The sequence below is a fragment of the Mus caroli genome, chromosome 4 (genome assembly GCF_900094665.2).
Source record: "Mus caroli chromosome 4, CAROLI_EIJ_v1.1, whole genome shotgun sequence".
In the NCBI taxonomy this organism is placed as follows: domain Eukaryota; kingdom Metazoa; phylum Chordata; class Mammalia; order Rodentia; family Muridae; genus Mus; species Mus caroli.
This window is the reverse complement of record NC_034573.1, coordinates 128,447,481-128,463,651: the sequence shown is the minus strand read 5'-3', so window position 1 is coordinate 128,463,651 and position 16,171 is coordinate 128,447,481.

Here is a 16,171-nt window from a genome sequence, read left to right as displayed (position 1 = left end):
CTTCCTTCCTTCCTTCCTTCCTTCCTTCCTTCCTTCCTTCCTTCCTTCCTTCCTTTGTTTCAGAGTCTCACTCTGTGGTCCAGTCTGGTTTCAAAGTTGTGCCATCCTCCCCACCCCCACCCCCTGCCTCACCAACGCTAGGATTACCAAGCGAGTGAGCACTCCACCTGCCACCCTTTGTTTCTTGACTCAATCAACAAACCAACACTCATTTGTGAGAAAGCCATGTATGTGCAAAGTACAGCCAGGCACAGTGGCTCACATTGTTCACGCCAGCACTCAAGAGGCCGAGGCAGGAAGGTGACCGCAAGCTCAAAGCCATCTGTGCTGTGTTGGGCTATTTAGATTTTTCTCAAAAGCAGAACAAAATAAAAGTGCTCCCCCACCCAATAATAATTTTTTAAAAAATGATAAGAATACTCAGCGGCAGACACACTAGAGCCTTCTGTCATACTCTTACTCAAATGAATCACTTAGTGGAGGCGCGATGGGCACTCAGTAAATTATAATAAACTTGGTAGTATGGGGTTGAGCACTCCTGTGAAACCACCACCCGTGAGGAGGCCACAGACTTGCCCATGGCCTCAGCATTTCCTGTGACTGGCTGCCTCTTGGTGGGTCCCCACATGCCCAATACCAGGCGTCTGCTCCATCCCACGAGCCTCTTTAACCGAGAGCAGCCTTCCAGACCTGGGTTCTTTATAGTAGCCACCTCCCCTTCTGGGCCATCTTGGGCAGGAGGCACAGTAGCTGGATCCAGTAATTCTCTGTTGGTTCCGGAAGGCCACAGAGAGGCCTTCAAAACTCTTGCTTCACGGTTGCTCCTGATACTTTTAGCAGAGACGGGATGCACCTGGCAGAGAGACCCAGCTCAGATTCTACCTCTTTCTTTTACCAGCACTGGGGCCCTGGGAAAAGATGTGGCCACCATGAGGCTTGGTATCCCCATTTGCAATCCAGAGCCAAGGGTTCCTCCCTGTTATGGTTGCTGGGCAATTCTGAGGTAAACTTATTGAAGGACACCACACTTATCTACGCAATGAAAGCAATGAAGCCACCAGCAGGCTGGAGTGGGCAAGGCTTGGGAGATGGGGTTGATTCAAACGCAGGCACCCAGGTGAAAGAGCCTGGTCTTCTCATCGTTACGGAAGGTCAACCTGGAGCAGGTTGATTCACTGGGCCCTTCCGTTACTCCTGCATGTGACAGATTGAGGATGGTACCCACGGAACAGGGGTGTTGTACGTGTGTGTTAGAGTCTGGAAAGCATTGGAGTGTACCCCATCAGCTCATGCTTGGGCTTCTGTGTGGATGTATTGAGAAACAGAATGGGCCTTTAAAAGGCAGGGCAGAGCATTGTGCTGTACACCTGTAAGCTCAGTACCAGGCAGGCAGAGACAGGGACCATAATGTAAGCTCGAGGCCAGTGTCATCTATAGAAGAAGATCTAGGCTAGCATGAGCTACATAGCAAGACCTAGTTCAAAAACAAACCAAAAAAAAAAGAGGTGACGTCTCATGGGGAGTCATTATTATTACCCCTGCCTGTGTCTGGTTGCTTATCTTACCAAGTTATCTCTCCCTCTCACGGGCACTCCTCCACACTCCTTTGTGGCACCAATCATTGACGTGTGACCCAACCAAGAAGAATCTACGTGGCCTTGAACTTTATCCTCACTGCTGAAGGTGCCCAGAATAAAAGCGAACCCTTTCTTCTTCATTGTCTAATCCACGGTTAATCTTTTTCAGTGACTGTCTTCGTATTTTTCTCCATATACGTTGATCTGATTTATTTGTATACCTTCCATGGTCTCACTATGTCTAAGTTTTCTTTTATCATTAGAAGCAGACAAGGTTTAGTTATAAACTTCACTCCTACCATCTGGGTTGTTTCGGTAGCATTTTCTGTTGCTCGATGGCCTCCATAGAGTAGATTTTGAGAAAGTAAGTTGGTAGAACCAGAAGGTCCAAAGGTTGCAATGAAAATCTACGTGGTTTTAGCAACCCCTCCCACTGCGTCGGCTGCAGCTGAAGTGCCCTTGGGTGTTGCCTGACGTTGTCAGAAAACCAGGAAAGCTTGCTCTCCTGGTCACAGGTAGGGAGACTCTCGCTGAGACGGTTACAGACTACAGCTCAGCACACTCTCCGGCTGGTGGGAGGAAGGGAAGAGAGAGGAGCTTGGGTGTCAGAGAGAAGATTCCACTAGAATGGTTAGCACTGGGGGCCGTGAGATGGTTTCATCACTAAAGGGCTTGTCATGAGAGCATGAGGCTTTAAAGTTAATCCCCAGACACCCACGCAAGATGGCCAGCCCTGGGACACCTGTATTGCCAGCACTGGGGAGATGGCCACAGGAGGCTCCCTGTGCCAGCCAATAATGTGCAAAGCAGAGAGCTCCGGGGTCAGTGTGAGATGCTGTCTCAAGAAAAGGTTGAGAAAGATTCAGGAAGGCACCTGATGTCAGCCTCTGGCTTTCACACACATGCACGGGGCATGTGCCCACATACATGGACATGCACATACAAAACAGAAAAGAAAAAAAAACGAATAGAAACAGAAGGTACCATTGCCTAAGCCTCCCTTTTCACCAAGCACTGCATTGCTACCAGACTTACCTCTCACAACCACACCAGGAAAGCTATGATTCCCATTTCACAAGCAGGGAAAACTGAGACTCAGAGATGTTAAGAACATGGCCCAGTCACCCAGAAAGTAGATGGCGGAGTTAGGGTTAGGCACAGTCTTCTAGGCTTCCCTGACTATATATGAAGAGCTTGGTTTGACATGTCTCACAGGCGCTCAATGAAAGTAGGTATGTGTCACAGCTCGGAGGAGCTTCCTAGCCCTCCCAGCATGCATAGGGGCAGAGATAGGAAGAAGCAGCAGAGCCCAGATGCTGCCACCTCCATCCACTGCAGGAAAATAAGGGGACCTTGCCCTGAGATCCTCCAACGGGATGCAGACACATCCTCCCAGCCAGGGTCAGCATCTTTCCCGCCAGGAAACTCCCTACAAAGCTCCATTTACCAAACAGCCCCATTGACTAGATCTTTCCCTGCAAAAGGCTTCTGGTAGAGCATCAGAAGTGCCACACAGAGACACAGCAGGAGCAAACACCATACAGGACACTGCGGTTGAGCTCCCTGGGATGGGGCAGGGCTCAGATGAAGGAGGCTGAGTTTGCCTTTGGTGGGAGTGTGACAGTGTCACCCATCCCCACCAAGCAGAGCCAGAGGAACTGGGTCAGCCCACAGGAGCCACTCTCAAGGCTGTTGCTGCAGTATGTGGATGTTTGTCAGCCCAGCCTCTCTCGGAGACACCAGGTCAGCGAACCATGACACACAGGGACCTGATGAGTCTCCCAAATATAAGGACAGGAAAGAGGTCAGCTCAGAGGAGAGACTCCAGCTCTGTGATGTTCTAGAACTGCCCAGGTAATGAACACTTGCATCAATTAGGATGACAGTGGCCTACAGGTATGTGTGGCGACTTCTCCGGGGGTGGCCTGAGGTTCTTGGAGGTGCTCTGGCTATTGTCTCTTTAGTGCCTGGTCATGTGGTGTTCACACTGTCAAAGTCCACAACGCAGGCACGGTTAGTGCTCTTTCCCGTGCATGTGTCTCCTGGGCATCTGAATAATATCTGGGGAGGGAGATGGCTCGGCCGACATAGTTCTTATACAGGCACAAGGCTGGGTTCCCAGTATCTGCATAACAACCAGTGTAGTGGCCGTGTTTGTAATCTCAGAGCTGGGAAGGCCGAGACGGGTAGACCACTGGGGCTCACTGGACAGCCAGCTTAATTAGCCTAATGGGTGAGCCTACACACACACACACACACACACACACACACACACACACACACGAGAGAGGGGGGGGATGGAGGGGGGAGGAGGGGAGGGGGAGAGGGAGAGAGAGAGTGGGTGTGTTCAAGGAACCTTCTAGATGGCCTGATGTCTTAGTTTATGAACTGTCGCTGGGCTGCTCCACCAGCAGACAGGTTCATAGCACAACCATCTTGACAATGTCACGTCTCAGTTCTCTGAGCCTCAAATTTCCTGTGTGAAAAGTGGGGTCCAGGAGGTTCTGTAGGAAAGAAAGGTGGGGTGATTGACACATAATAGTTGGTACATTAGTGAGGTGACCTGGTGACCCCTCCTTCCCAGGAACGAGGCTTGGGACTGACCCAAGGGAGGGCTGTGACACCCAGGCTCAGAGATCCTCATCTCTAGACGAGAGCTGGTCACACGCAAGGGGATTTCCATGGGACTTCTTGGTTCATCCAGGGTGATCCACATGCTCGTGGGGGTTGAATTAATGGGTAAAAATGCTAGCCACGCAAACGTGGTAACCTGAGTTTATTTCTCAGACCCCCCACCACCACCAAAAAAAAAAAAAAGCCAGTCTCGGAGGTACTCATCTGTAATCCTGGCACTCTTCTAGCGAATGGGGGATGGAGACAGGAGAATCAGTCAAAAGCTTGCCTGCCAGAGAACTGGGCAACAGAAGAGAGATCCTGCCTCAGTATGGTGGAGGTGAGAACTGTCTCCTGAAAGCTGTCCTTAGATCTCCACATGCTTATGTGGTATGTGCAGGCCCATCCCACACACAAATAATTAATGAAATAAATCAATAAAAATCTCATGCTCTTTCAAAATTCCTAGCACTCGCCATAACCAGAAGCTGGAAGGTGGTCATGGCTGGGATCTTCTTGCTCTTTCGCAGCTCCTGTCCAGCCCCTGCTGTCCCTCCGGCTCTGACCTTGACAGTCACACATCCAGACTCCTTTCTGCCTTCTTGTTTGTTTGTTTGTTTTTGAGACAGGTTTTCTCTGTGTAATAACCCTGGATGTCCTGGACTCTCATAGACAAGGCTGGCCTCGAATGCAGAGATTCACCTGCCTCTGCCTCCCAAGTGCTGGGATTAAAGGCATGCGCCACCACGCCTTGTTGCCCCCTTTCTGCCTTCTTGTTTATGAAGTGGGGCTGCTCTGCCATTCTGACGATTTCATGCCATGGGCTGGGGACAGTGTTTGACGTACTCGAGTCTGTGTTACAGACAGCTAGTGGCACCTTAAAGAAATAATGGTTAGGCTTGCCTTGTTGTTTATTTATTCTGAAGATACAGAGAGGGTGCCAACTCACACAAGTAGGACAATAAAGCCAAGGCAATAGTTTAAAATCATTAATCAAATCCCACAGTGGCCTTTGACTTGGAGGCAAGGTTGCTGCAGAACCTTGCTATTAAGTCTATAGGAAATGACAGCCCTCTTGCATGCACAAACTTCCCCTTCCTCCAGGAAGCCCATCTGTGTTTGTGTGTGTGTGTGTTCTTGGGCTTCCATCTGTACCAGAACCACTCATTTTTCACAGGAAGGTTGGCCTTCTGGGTATGTCCTTCTAGTAGAGAGATTAATAGGAGGTGAGCATGAATGGTCTGAGCCTGTGATCCCAGCACATGAGAGACTGAGGCAGAAAGATCACAAGTCCCAGGCTAGCCAGCTCTACTTAACAAGTCCCAGGTTAGCCTGATCTACTTGGCAAGTCCCAGCCAGTATCGAGACCCTTCCTGTAAGGAGCCAAAAGACACCCCAAAGGACACGGAAGAATGACTATATAAGGGCCCAGGAAGGAAGCAAGCCCTGGAGAGAGACCTCAGAAGGAACTAATCCCCACCTTCCTGTTAGCTCAGACGTCCAGTTTGCTCAAGAGTGAAAAAGGAAAGTCCCAGGCTTGGGGAGATGATATGCTCAGTAAAGTGTTTGCTGCATAAGCCCTAGAGACAGCCTATGTTGGGATCCACAGCACCCACATGATGGAACACGTGATGGAACACGTGAAATCCCACACTGGGTGGTGGAACGGGGGAGGGGGTGCAGAGAGGATCCCAGGGGCTGTTGGCCAGACAACTAGCCTCTTGTTGGCTAGTGGAAGTGGTTAGCTCCAGGGTTCAGTAAGAGACCCTATCTCAAAAACTAAAGGGAGAGAAACCTCTGGCCTCTGCCTGTGCACACATGAATACATGTGCATGTACACACATGCATATATGCTCTCTCTTTCTCTCTCTTTTCCTGTTCAGTCCAATGGCATGTTGTAATGGTAGCTCTAGAAAATTCACGTAGACATTTGGGAGCCCCAAGAAAACAGTGTAAATGTAGGGGTCCTCCTGGAGGAGTTTGGCTCTGGTAGATTGTTGGTTTTTTCATCTGACCACAAGGCACAATACAGTCCCTGCAGAGTGGCAGGCAGGTCTGAGGCAGCCTGGTCCTCAGGGAACTGTCTGTGCAGGGCTGAGATGCATGCATAGCCCACTGCCTCAGTTTCTACCCCCATGAGAAGGGAATAATGACCTTTTATCCTTTTTTCCTCTATTTTTTTTTCTTCTTCTTCTTGGCAGTGCTGGGGATCGAACCTAGGGCCTCACACATGCTAGGCAAGCACTCTACCACTGGGCTACATCTCCAGCCAACAGATTTCCTTTCCCTGTTATTAGTCCCTAACATAACTATTCACGAGGCAGCAGAGACAGCCCAGGGGATAAAGTGCTGGCTGGACAACCTTGAGGACACAAGTTCAGATCCCTAGAACCCACAGAAAAGCCAGGCATGGCTGTGCCTGCTTGTAGGCCCAGAGCTATGAATGTGGATGAGAGATGCAGGTTCTGAAATCTCACTGGCCAGCTGGTCTCCCAACACAGCAATCCTTGTGCACCGGAGGCCTCTAGAAGAACAGAGAGGGAAAAGAAGAGGGTGATGAAGAGAAGAGAGAGGAGGGAAAAGAGGAGGAGGGAGAGGAGGAGGGAGAAGAGAAATGAGAGGAAGAAGGAGTGGAGAAGAAAGTGTATTAAATGGTTCTCAGCACCTCCCCCATGTGCTAATGGATGCATCTTCTTTGGTGAGGTGCCTGTTCAAATACTTAGTTCATTTGTAATGTTCTCCTCCCTCCCCTACCGCCTCCTCTCCCCCTCCTTTTGTCTTTCCATGCTGGAGATTGAATCCAGGTGTCAAGCATGCGAGAAAAATGCTCTACTCTCCAGTTACACACCAGACTCTTCCATCTCCATGAGAGGTTCTTGGAAGGGACAAGAAGTTGAAGGCTCCTGAAGTCTAATACGCTGGCGATTTTCCCGACACTCACGCTGTGCTCTTCATGTTGTGTCAAGGACGGTGCCGATACCTGGCCATGAGGATGTTCTCTGGTGTGGTGTGTGTGTGTGTGTGTGTGTGTGTGTGTGTGTGTGTGTGTGTGATCAACTCCCCTGGAACTGACGTTACAGGTGATCATGAGGCACTTGGTGTGGATGTTGGGACCCAAACCCAGGGCCTCAGCAAGAACTAGGTCTCTTTCTTTCTTTTTTCCACTTACTTTGTGTGTACGGTATTTTGCCTTCATGTATGTCTCTGTAACATGTGTGTATAGTGCCCATGTAGCCAATAGGGGGCGTTGGATGCCCTGGGACTGGAGTTACAGCTTCCATGTGCGTGCTGAGACTTCTGCAAGAACAACCAGTGCTCTTAACCACTGGGCCATCTCTCCAGCCCGTGTTTGTTTTGTTTTGTTTAGTTTTGAGACAGGCTGGCCATGAGCTCTTTAGCCTTGAGCTCCCAGCCCCCAAGGACTGACTTACAGATGTGCATCTCCATGCCCAGCCCGTTTTCTTTTAGAAATTCTCTAAGCTCAAATCTTACACATAGGTCCACCCATCATTTAAAACAATTTTTCCTTAACATATATAAAATGCATGTAACTCCCATGGTAATCTTTTCAACTGTGCGGCATCCTGGCCATCAGAGTATTCACTGTGTTGCTCAACTGTCCCCGCCATCCGCCCACAGAACTTTCCGTCTTGCAAAACTGAAACTCTGCTCCCAGAGAGAGCATCAAGACTTCCCACTCCCCTCCCAGCCCCTGGAAATCACTACTCTCCTTGGCTTCTGTAAGTTTGAACCTCACGGAAGCTGGACTCTGTGGTGTTTGTCTCTGTGATTGACAGCTCGAGTATTTCATTATGAGATTAATGGTTTTCTTGTTTGTTCATGTTGGGAGATGTGTTGGGACTTCCTTCCTTGAGGCCAAGCAAACTGATCCATTCTCAAAGGCAGTGTATAGATGAGTGCCTAGAAGGTCCTTTCAAGTATACAACTTAGTAGTATTATGTTTTTGAGATAAGCTCTCAAATGGCCCAGACTGGCCTCCAACTCAAGATGTAGGAGAGAATGGCCCTGAGCTTCTGACCCTCCTGTCTCCACCTCTCAAGGACCAAGATCGCAGCTGCGTACCTCCAGCCTTGCCTCGTGGGAACTGAACTCGGAGCTTCCTGCATGTGCTCTACCACAGAGCTGCCTCTCCACCCCTTCCTTAACTCAATTCCCTTTTTGTTTTCTAAGCAAGGGCTGTGTAGCCCTGGCTGGCCTCAAACCCTCGATCCTCTTACCTCTACTTCCCCAGTGTTTGGGATCGTAGACTTGTAGCTTCCGTGCCCAGCTTCGACTCTTTTACAAACACATTCGTGTAATTGTGGCCACGATCTAGCCTTTGAGGCCCTCTGTGGGACTCTACCAATGATTGTCACTTCCTGATTGGCTCCACCACATACTCCTTCCTCTCAGCTAGCTAACTAACCTATTTTCTATCTCTGTGCCTCTCTCAGATCTGTATGTGAATGGATCACACAACAGTGTTTGGTGTTCAGTGAAGGAGAATAGCTTTCAGTGACGGCTTCCCCTTCCTGACATTTTCCCCCCATACTGTAGCACTTACTGACACTGGATTCCTTTCTGTTTGTTTGCTTGGTATGTCTGTGTATGTGCTCTTGTATGTATGTATGTACATTTGTGTGCATGTATGCAGGTGTTTAAGTATGTGTTCTTGTATGTATGTATACACACATGTGTCTATACATGTATGTATTTATGCAAGTGTGTGCATGTTTTCATCTGTGTATGTATGCAGGTGTGTATATATGTGTTCTTGTATGTATACACATGTGTGTATGTATACATGTGTGTATTTAATGCAAGTGTATGTATTCAGGTTATGTATGTGTATGCAGGTGTGTATGTATGCAGGTATGTGTATGTATTTGCACAGGTATGTGTGTATATGCAGTTATATGTGCATGTTTGTATGTGTTTATGTATGTGTGTGTGTGTGTGTGTGTGTAGGCTAGAGGTCCACATTATGTCCTCCTCATTCTCTCCACTTACTTTTCAAGAGAAGTCTCTCAGCACACCCAGATCTTAGCTAGACTCACTGCCCAGTGAGACCCACGGATCCTCCTGTCTTTACCTCTCAGGGCTAGAGTTACAGGCATGCCCCGCTGTGCCAAGTGGCAGGGTCTAACTCGGGTCTTCATGCTTGTGTGGGAATCATCTGCCAGCAGGGCCCTAGGATTGCAGCTTCTGTGCTGCTCTCAGTGATGGGCTAATATGTGCTTGTGTAGCCAGCCCACCTTTCACACATCCCCTGGCCCAGCAGTGGGACGCCTGCCTCATTCTTGGTTGTACTGCACAGGGTGACTGTGACCAGTGACTGTGACCAGTGTACATATCCCATGGATAGCCGGTTTTGTTTTTTTGGATGTAGATCCCGAGTTGTAACTTATGTTTCATATGGAAAACTCTACACCCAATGCTTTGAGGAAGGGCCAGACTATCTTCCAAAGCCACTCGAGGGTTCCCGGGTGTGGAATTCTCGCCATCTCTTTTCATGAGCGTTGTCTTAGTGGGCGTGAGGCGTTTTCCCATGGCTGCCTTGATTTGTATTTTTCTAGTGACTAACGATGTTAAACACCTTTCCAAGATCATCACTTTATCTCATGTGGAGAAGCTACTGTTCAAGGTCTTTGTCATTTTGAAATCGAGTTGGTTTCGCTTTACTGCTGACTCGGGAGAGTCCTTGTATGTGTGTGGGTACAGTCTATGACACACATGATTTTCTGCCACCCCGTGGCTTACATTTTTACTTTTTTTTTGATAGTATGGTTTGAAGCACAGGAATTTAAATTCCGGTGAAAACTCAATTTAGTTTTAATATCTCTTGTGCTGTTGTTACACGATTTAAGAAACCACTACCTAATCCAATGCCACTGAGATTTACGCCCCCACTTTCTTCTAAGACTTTTTTTTCCCTTTCAAGATTCATTTGCTTGTTTGATGCAGGGTCTTGCTCTGCAGCCCAGGCTGACCTCTGCTCATTGGTGAGTCAGTCTCCTGCCTTTGCTTCCTCAGTGCTGGGATCATAATCACACACCGCCATACCTGGATGCTTTCTAAAGCCTTATACTTTACATGTAGGTTTCTGAATCATATTGAGGGGAGAGAGAGAGAGAGAGAGAGAGAGAGAGAGAGAGAGAGAGAGAGAGAGAGACTCCTCTCTCCGTCTCTCAAGTACCAAGATTGCAGATGGGAGCCAGTGTCCTCAGGTTGTGTGGTGACCTGAACGCAGGGTTTCATACATGCAGGGCAAACACCCTAGCCACCGAGCTGTGTCTCCACCCCTTAACTCAATTTCCTTTTTGTTTTCTGAGCAGGGCCTTGTGTTACCCAGGTTGGCTCTTCCTACCTCTACTTCCCAAGAGTTTAGGATGGGAGGTGCATGTCGCCAAGCCCAGCTTCAGTTTCTAATTTTATACATCCCAAATGACTTAGTAGACTCAGGTGCTGAGACTCAAATTTATGTTCCCTGACAAACGTCTCAAGTACTCTTTACTGCTGAGCTGTGTTTCCAGCCCCGTTTCGCGCTAACTTTTGTGGGTGGCCAGAAGAAGGAGTTCAAACCTCACTCTTTTGAATGTAGCTATCCCGTTATCTCCTGTAGTCTTGTCAAAAAGAAGGCTTTCTCTTTATTTATTTTCTATTTATTTATTTAGTGCATTAATGTGCTTGAATTTTCAGTGTACACAGTTTCCATTTATCAGCTTCATCCATACATCTTTGATACTTGGGGTATTTTTATAAATGTGCTTTAAACACTCAGCATGTAGAAATAACTGTTGGGCTGGAGGGACGGCTCAACGGTTAAGAGCACTGATTGCTCTTCCAGAGGTCCTGAGTTCAAATCCCAGCAAGCACATGGTGGCTCACAACCATCTATAATGAGATATGATGTCCTCTTCTGGTGTGTATGTAGATAGTGTAGCGATAATGTACTCAAATACACAAAATTTTTTTTAAAAAAACCTGCTATTATTTTGCATTTTCTTATTCTACTCTGCAACCTAGCTGAACTCAGTGTATGAATTCATTATGTGTAGATTCTACAGGGTTGTTGCTAGTTGTTTTTGAGACATAGTCTTATATTCCCTGGGTGTTTGGGAACTCAATGCCAGTCCAGCCTGGTCCTGAACCCTCGGCCGTCCTCCTGCTTTCCCTTCCTAAGGACTGAGATCACAGTGTGAGACACCACATCTTCTAAAATGTAAAATAGTGATCTCATTGCTCGAGCACAGAGGCGAGTGTGTACAACTGGGACAAAGCTGCCGGTGATTCATCTTCCTGAGGATGGCGGAGGACTCAGGTGATACTGGGTCAACGGATGGGTCATCATCGCAGAGAACTTAGTGCCCTCATCCTAGTGGTAGGAATTGGTCGGACAGGGGGAAAGCTATTTTGCTTTGTTATTCATCGGACAGGGGGAAAGCTATTTTGCTTTATTTTTTCAGACCTGGTCTCACTATGTAACTCTGGCTGACCTTGAACCTGTGATCCTCCTGTCTCTGCCTCCTGAGCACTGGGAGTTCAGGCAGACACAACGCGTTGTGCCTGGCTAGATCTAGGCTTCTTTAATTACCACAGTGTATACTGTCCTGTGTCCTGTGAGTCCTTTGAGGTCACACTGGTTGGGGACGGGCTGGGCCCTTCTTAGCCAGTTTATAGACATGGTCCTCCTTTCATCAGAGGTCAGCTTCAACCAAGTGAAGACACTCTCCTGACAGCATGTGACTGGCAGCAGCAATGGCCAGACAAGAAACCTCACGGGGACTATCAGGCCGAGGCTATTAGAAGCATTCTTTTTTTTTTTTTTTCTTTGAGACAGGGTTTCTCTGTATAGCCCTGGCTGTCCTGGAACTCATTCTTTTGTTGTTGGTAGTGGGGATGGCTTATATTTTGAGACAGTGTCTCCCTATATAGCCCAAGCTGGCCTCAGACTCTTAGGAAATGTGCCTGCCTTTGCCTCCTGAGCACTGAGATTGGTCACATGTGTCACCGGGTTCAGAGACAGTTGCATTCTTTGGGGTCTTAGTGTGTTTTATCTCTCTCTCTCTCTCTCTCTCATTCACATTTTAGCCTTAAGTAGGGCATTGCCTGTGGACTATAATTGAACTTAGATCTCAATTTTCTAACTTATTTATTGATTTATTTGCCAGGAATGAATCTGGATTTTGCCACTGGTGTTTCTTGGTTGGTTTGATTACATCCAAGATATCATATGCTTTCCCCCATTTAAATCTGTACACATGGAATCATACACCTGGGTTGGATTCTTAGTGTAAAAATCAATTAACCTTTCATTCCTGGGATAAAACCAACTTGCTTATGGTTTACATTCTTGTGTATATGCTTATATTCTTGTTTCTTATAGATCCTGCCTGTCAGGATTTAGTTAAGAGGTTCCACGTCGGGCTGGAGAGATGGCTCAGTGGTTAAGAGCACCGACTGCTCTACCGAAGGTCCTGAATTCAATTCCCAGCAACCACACAGTGGCTCACAGCCATCTGTAATGAGATCTGACACCCTCTTCTGGTGTGTCTGAAGACAGCTACAGTGTACTTACATATAATAAATAAATAAATCTTTAAAAAAAATAAAAAGAGGTTCCACATCTATGGTCAGGAGGGTCATTGGTCTCTCCTCTTCCTTTTGGGTGATGTTGTCAGCTTTGTGGTCAGGATAAACACGGCTATGGGGAGTGTAGATTGAACATTTCCTCACTTGAATGGCACGAGGGAACTCCTATCCATCCTTGTTCTGGGCAGAATTGTGCTCCCTCAAAATGCATATGGTGCAGATTCTTGAACCTCCCTGGCCTAGAGCCTCAGGATGTGTCTATGTTTGCAAAGAGTGCTTTCAAAGAGGTGAGTGAAAATGGAAGCAGACCCTAACCCACTTGGTTGTCCGTAAAAACAAAAGCCACAGAGTCACCCCCACGGTGCCTCTTTGCACCCATCTTCCAGAAACAGCTTCAGTTTGTATCTGGCAGTTGCTCTCCCACAAGTGGAATTTCTGGGCCAACCAGTTTATTATTCATTATTGAGTACTAGCAGCTTGGAAAGGGAAGGTGGGAGTGGAGGAGCCTGCCTCTCCCCAAGAGGGAGGAGCCAGGCCCGGGGAAGGACCTGCTTGACTTGCTGACTTGCTCCTCCACCAGAATTTCAGGGCACAAAGTGGTTTTCTAGGGTCCCAGGTCTTGGCCACATCCTGAGTGCAGGCACTCCTGGCTCCTGCAGCCCGGAAGCTCTGTCTTCTTTAAAGTTCAGTGATCTTCATGAGAGATGGATGCAAATGTAGGCATAAACTTAGAACTTGGCTCCCTGCAGACACAGACAGCAATACCGACCGGCCTTGCCATGGCCAGTCTGTGATGGTAGAACAAGCCATTGTCATCTAGGGAAATCCTGGGGCTCCTACTCTCTGGGATCCCCAATCTGTGTCAAGGTCCACAAACCAAAACATACAGGAACCTGCAAAGGAATGCATTTCCAGATACAAATTAGAGCCTTCACGTGTGGGGATGTGTGACTTGGAGGCTGTCAGGGACTCCCTGGGGAGAGGAGGAACCTTCCTACAGACAAGAAACCTGGAAGGGTTGTAGGGGATGGGTAGGGGACAATGAAGGATGCCTGAGATAGCCCCCACTAGCTTGGGACAGTCAGAATAGGAAGTCTGAAAGTCCTGAGGAGGAAGAGACACTTTGGGGGGACCCTTGTCACCAGGATTGGAAGCACTGGAGGAGGAGAGATGTGTGGATGAAGGGATCACATTGAATACCTTTCCCAACAGGACTACTTTCCCAACCCAGTTCACTCCATCCAGTTTTTATAACAGAGCCCCATGTATGCCCCAAAGAATGAGAGCTGGCTCTTGGCGATTACAATTTCTGGAAGGAGACCTGGGTACCCCGACTTCACAGATGAGGGGGGCACAGAACAGGGAAGGAGGCCCACTGGCCAAGGTCTTCAGCCTGGAGATGGAGAATCTGTCCCTGCTCAGTCTGCTCAGGCAGCTCCTGGATCTCAGGCCCCCTCTTCTTTTCTAAGCCCACACAGTAGACAGTAATGACAGAGACCAGCCACACACACACACAAACAAACAACTGATGCTAATCCCCTGACTCAGCAGACCTTCCGCCAGAGACTATGGTACCACTCAGGGAACTTATAGTGATTTTCAAAGACATTTTTGGGGTGTGTGTGTATGTGTGTGTGTGTTTGTGAGAGAGAGAGAGAGAAAGAGAGAGAGAGAGAGAGAGAGAGAGAGAGAGAGAGAGAGAGAGAGGGAGAGAGAATGAGAATTCAGGATAGAGGTAGGAGAGCTGTTGCTGGAGGCCATGGGTGCTGTTTGAAGCCCTACGGTGTTCTAGATGGCCACATTGAGTATGGTCACTACCCACCAGGACAGGTTCGAAAAGAACCCCAAAAGGCCTTGCTCATGAGGATGCTGGGGGCTTTCTATCACATGGGAGTGCTGGATCACCTCGGGTCTCAGTCTACAGGAGATGGCCACCCACATGCTCATGAATGGAGCCCTCCTTCAGATATGAGGGGGATTCTGTCCATTTGGACAGGGGACAGGTATGTGTCCACGCAAAGCCCCCTCATCAGCAAGTCTCCTTCACTCGGTCAGACTTGGGTTCCTCTGAACTCTCTTCTAAGCTGGGCTCTGAAGGTTAGGCTCTGATGTGAGTCTCCGCAGTGTCCACTTTTAGCTGCAGTTCTGTTAAGATGGTTCAGCTGGGATTTCTGCCGTTCCTATCTGACATCTCTCATATCTGAGGAGCTCCTCGGCTTCTGACACTCCCTGGGGTAATGCCTGATCACCCCGATTTCTCCAAGAAAAGCTGTCCAGACAGCTTAGCTGGAACCTCTGCCCTGCCACGGTCTCTCCATGGTTTTGTATCCACAAACCCTTCTCTTCTCCTGGTTTCATTTACTTCTTTTTTCTTTAAAAATAATAAAAAAAAGTATATATTTGATTGATTTACTTTGCTTTTTGTTGTTTTTTTGTTTTTTGTTTTTTGTTTTTTGAGACAGGGTTTCTCTGTGTAGCCCTCGCTGCCATGAAACTCACTTTGTAGACCAAGTTGGCCTAGAACTCAGAGATCTGCCTGCTTCTGCCTTCCAGGTCACTGGAATTAAAGGTGTGCACCACCATACCCAGCTTTTTTTAAAAAAAATTATATTTTATTTTATGTGTATGTGCCTGAGTGCATGCATGTGTACTGCATGTAAAGTCAGAAGAGACATCGATCGGAGCCCCAGGAAGGGGAGTTAGAGATGGTTGTGAGCTACCACGTGAGTGCTGGAAACTCAACCTGGGTCCTCTGCAAGGGCAATGAGTGCCTTTAACTACTGAGCTATCATGCCAGGTTCTATTAATTTTTATGTGTATGAATGCTTTGCACACGTGACTGTGTGTGTGTGTGTCTGTCTGTCTGTGTCTGTGTCTGTGTCTGTGTGTCTGTGTCTGTCTGTGTCTGTGTCTGTGTCTGTCTGTGATCTGTGTCTGTGTGTGTCTGTGTCTGTCTGTGATCTGTGTCTCTGTGTGTGTGTCTCTGTGTGTGTGTGTGTGTGTGTGTGTGTGTGTGTGTGTGTGTGTCTGTGTCTGTGTCTGTGTCTGTGTCTGTGTCTGTGTATGGACCACTCATATGCCTGGTGCTTGAGGACGCAGGATCCCATAAAGCTGGAGTTATAGGCAGTTGTGAGCTGCAATGTGGGTGCTGTGAACTGAACCCAGGTCCTCTGCAAGAACAGCAAGTGCCCTTAATCACTGAGGCAGCATTCTGGCTCTTCTCCACTCCCCATTCTCTTGAGACATGGTCTTATGTTGGCCAGGGTAACCTGGAACTTGCTATATAGATGAAGATGAACTTGAACTCTGCTTCTCCTGACTCCGTCTGCCAGGTGCCAGGGTTACAGGCACGTGCCACCATAACTGGGTTTCTGCTGTGCACGGATTCA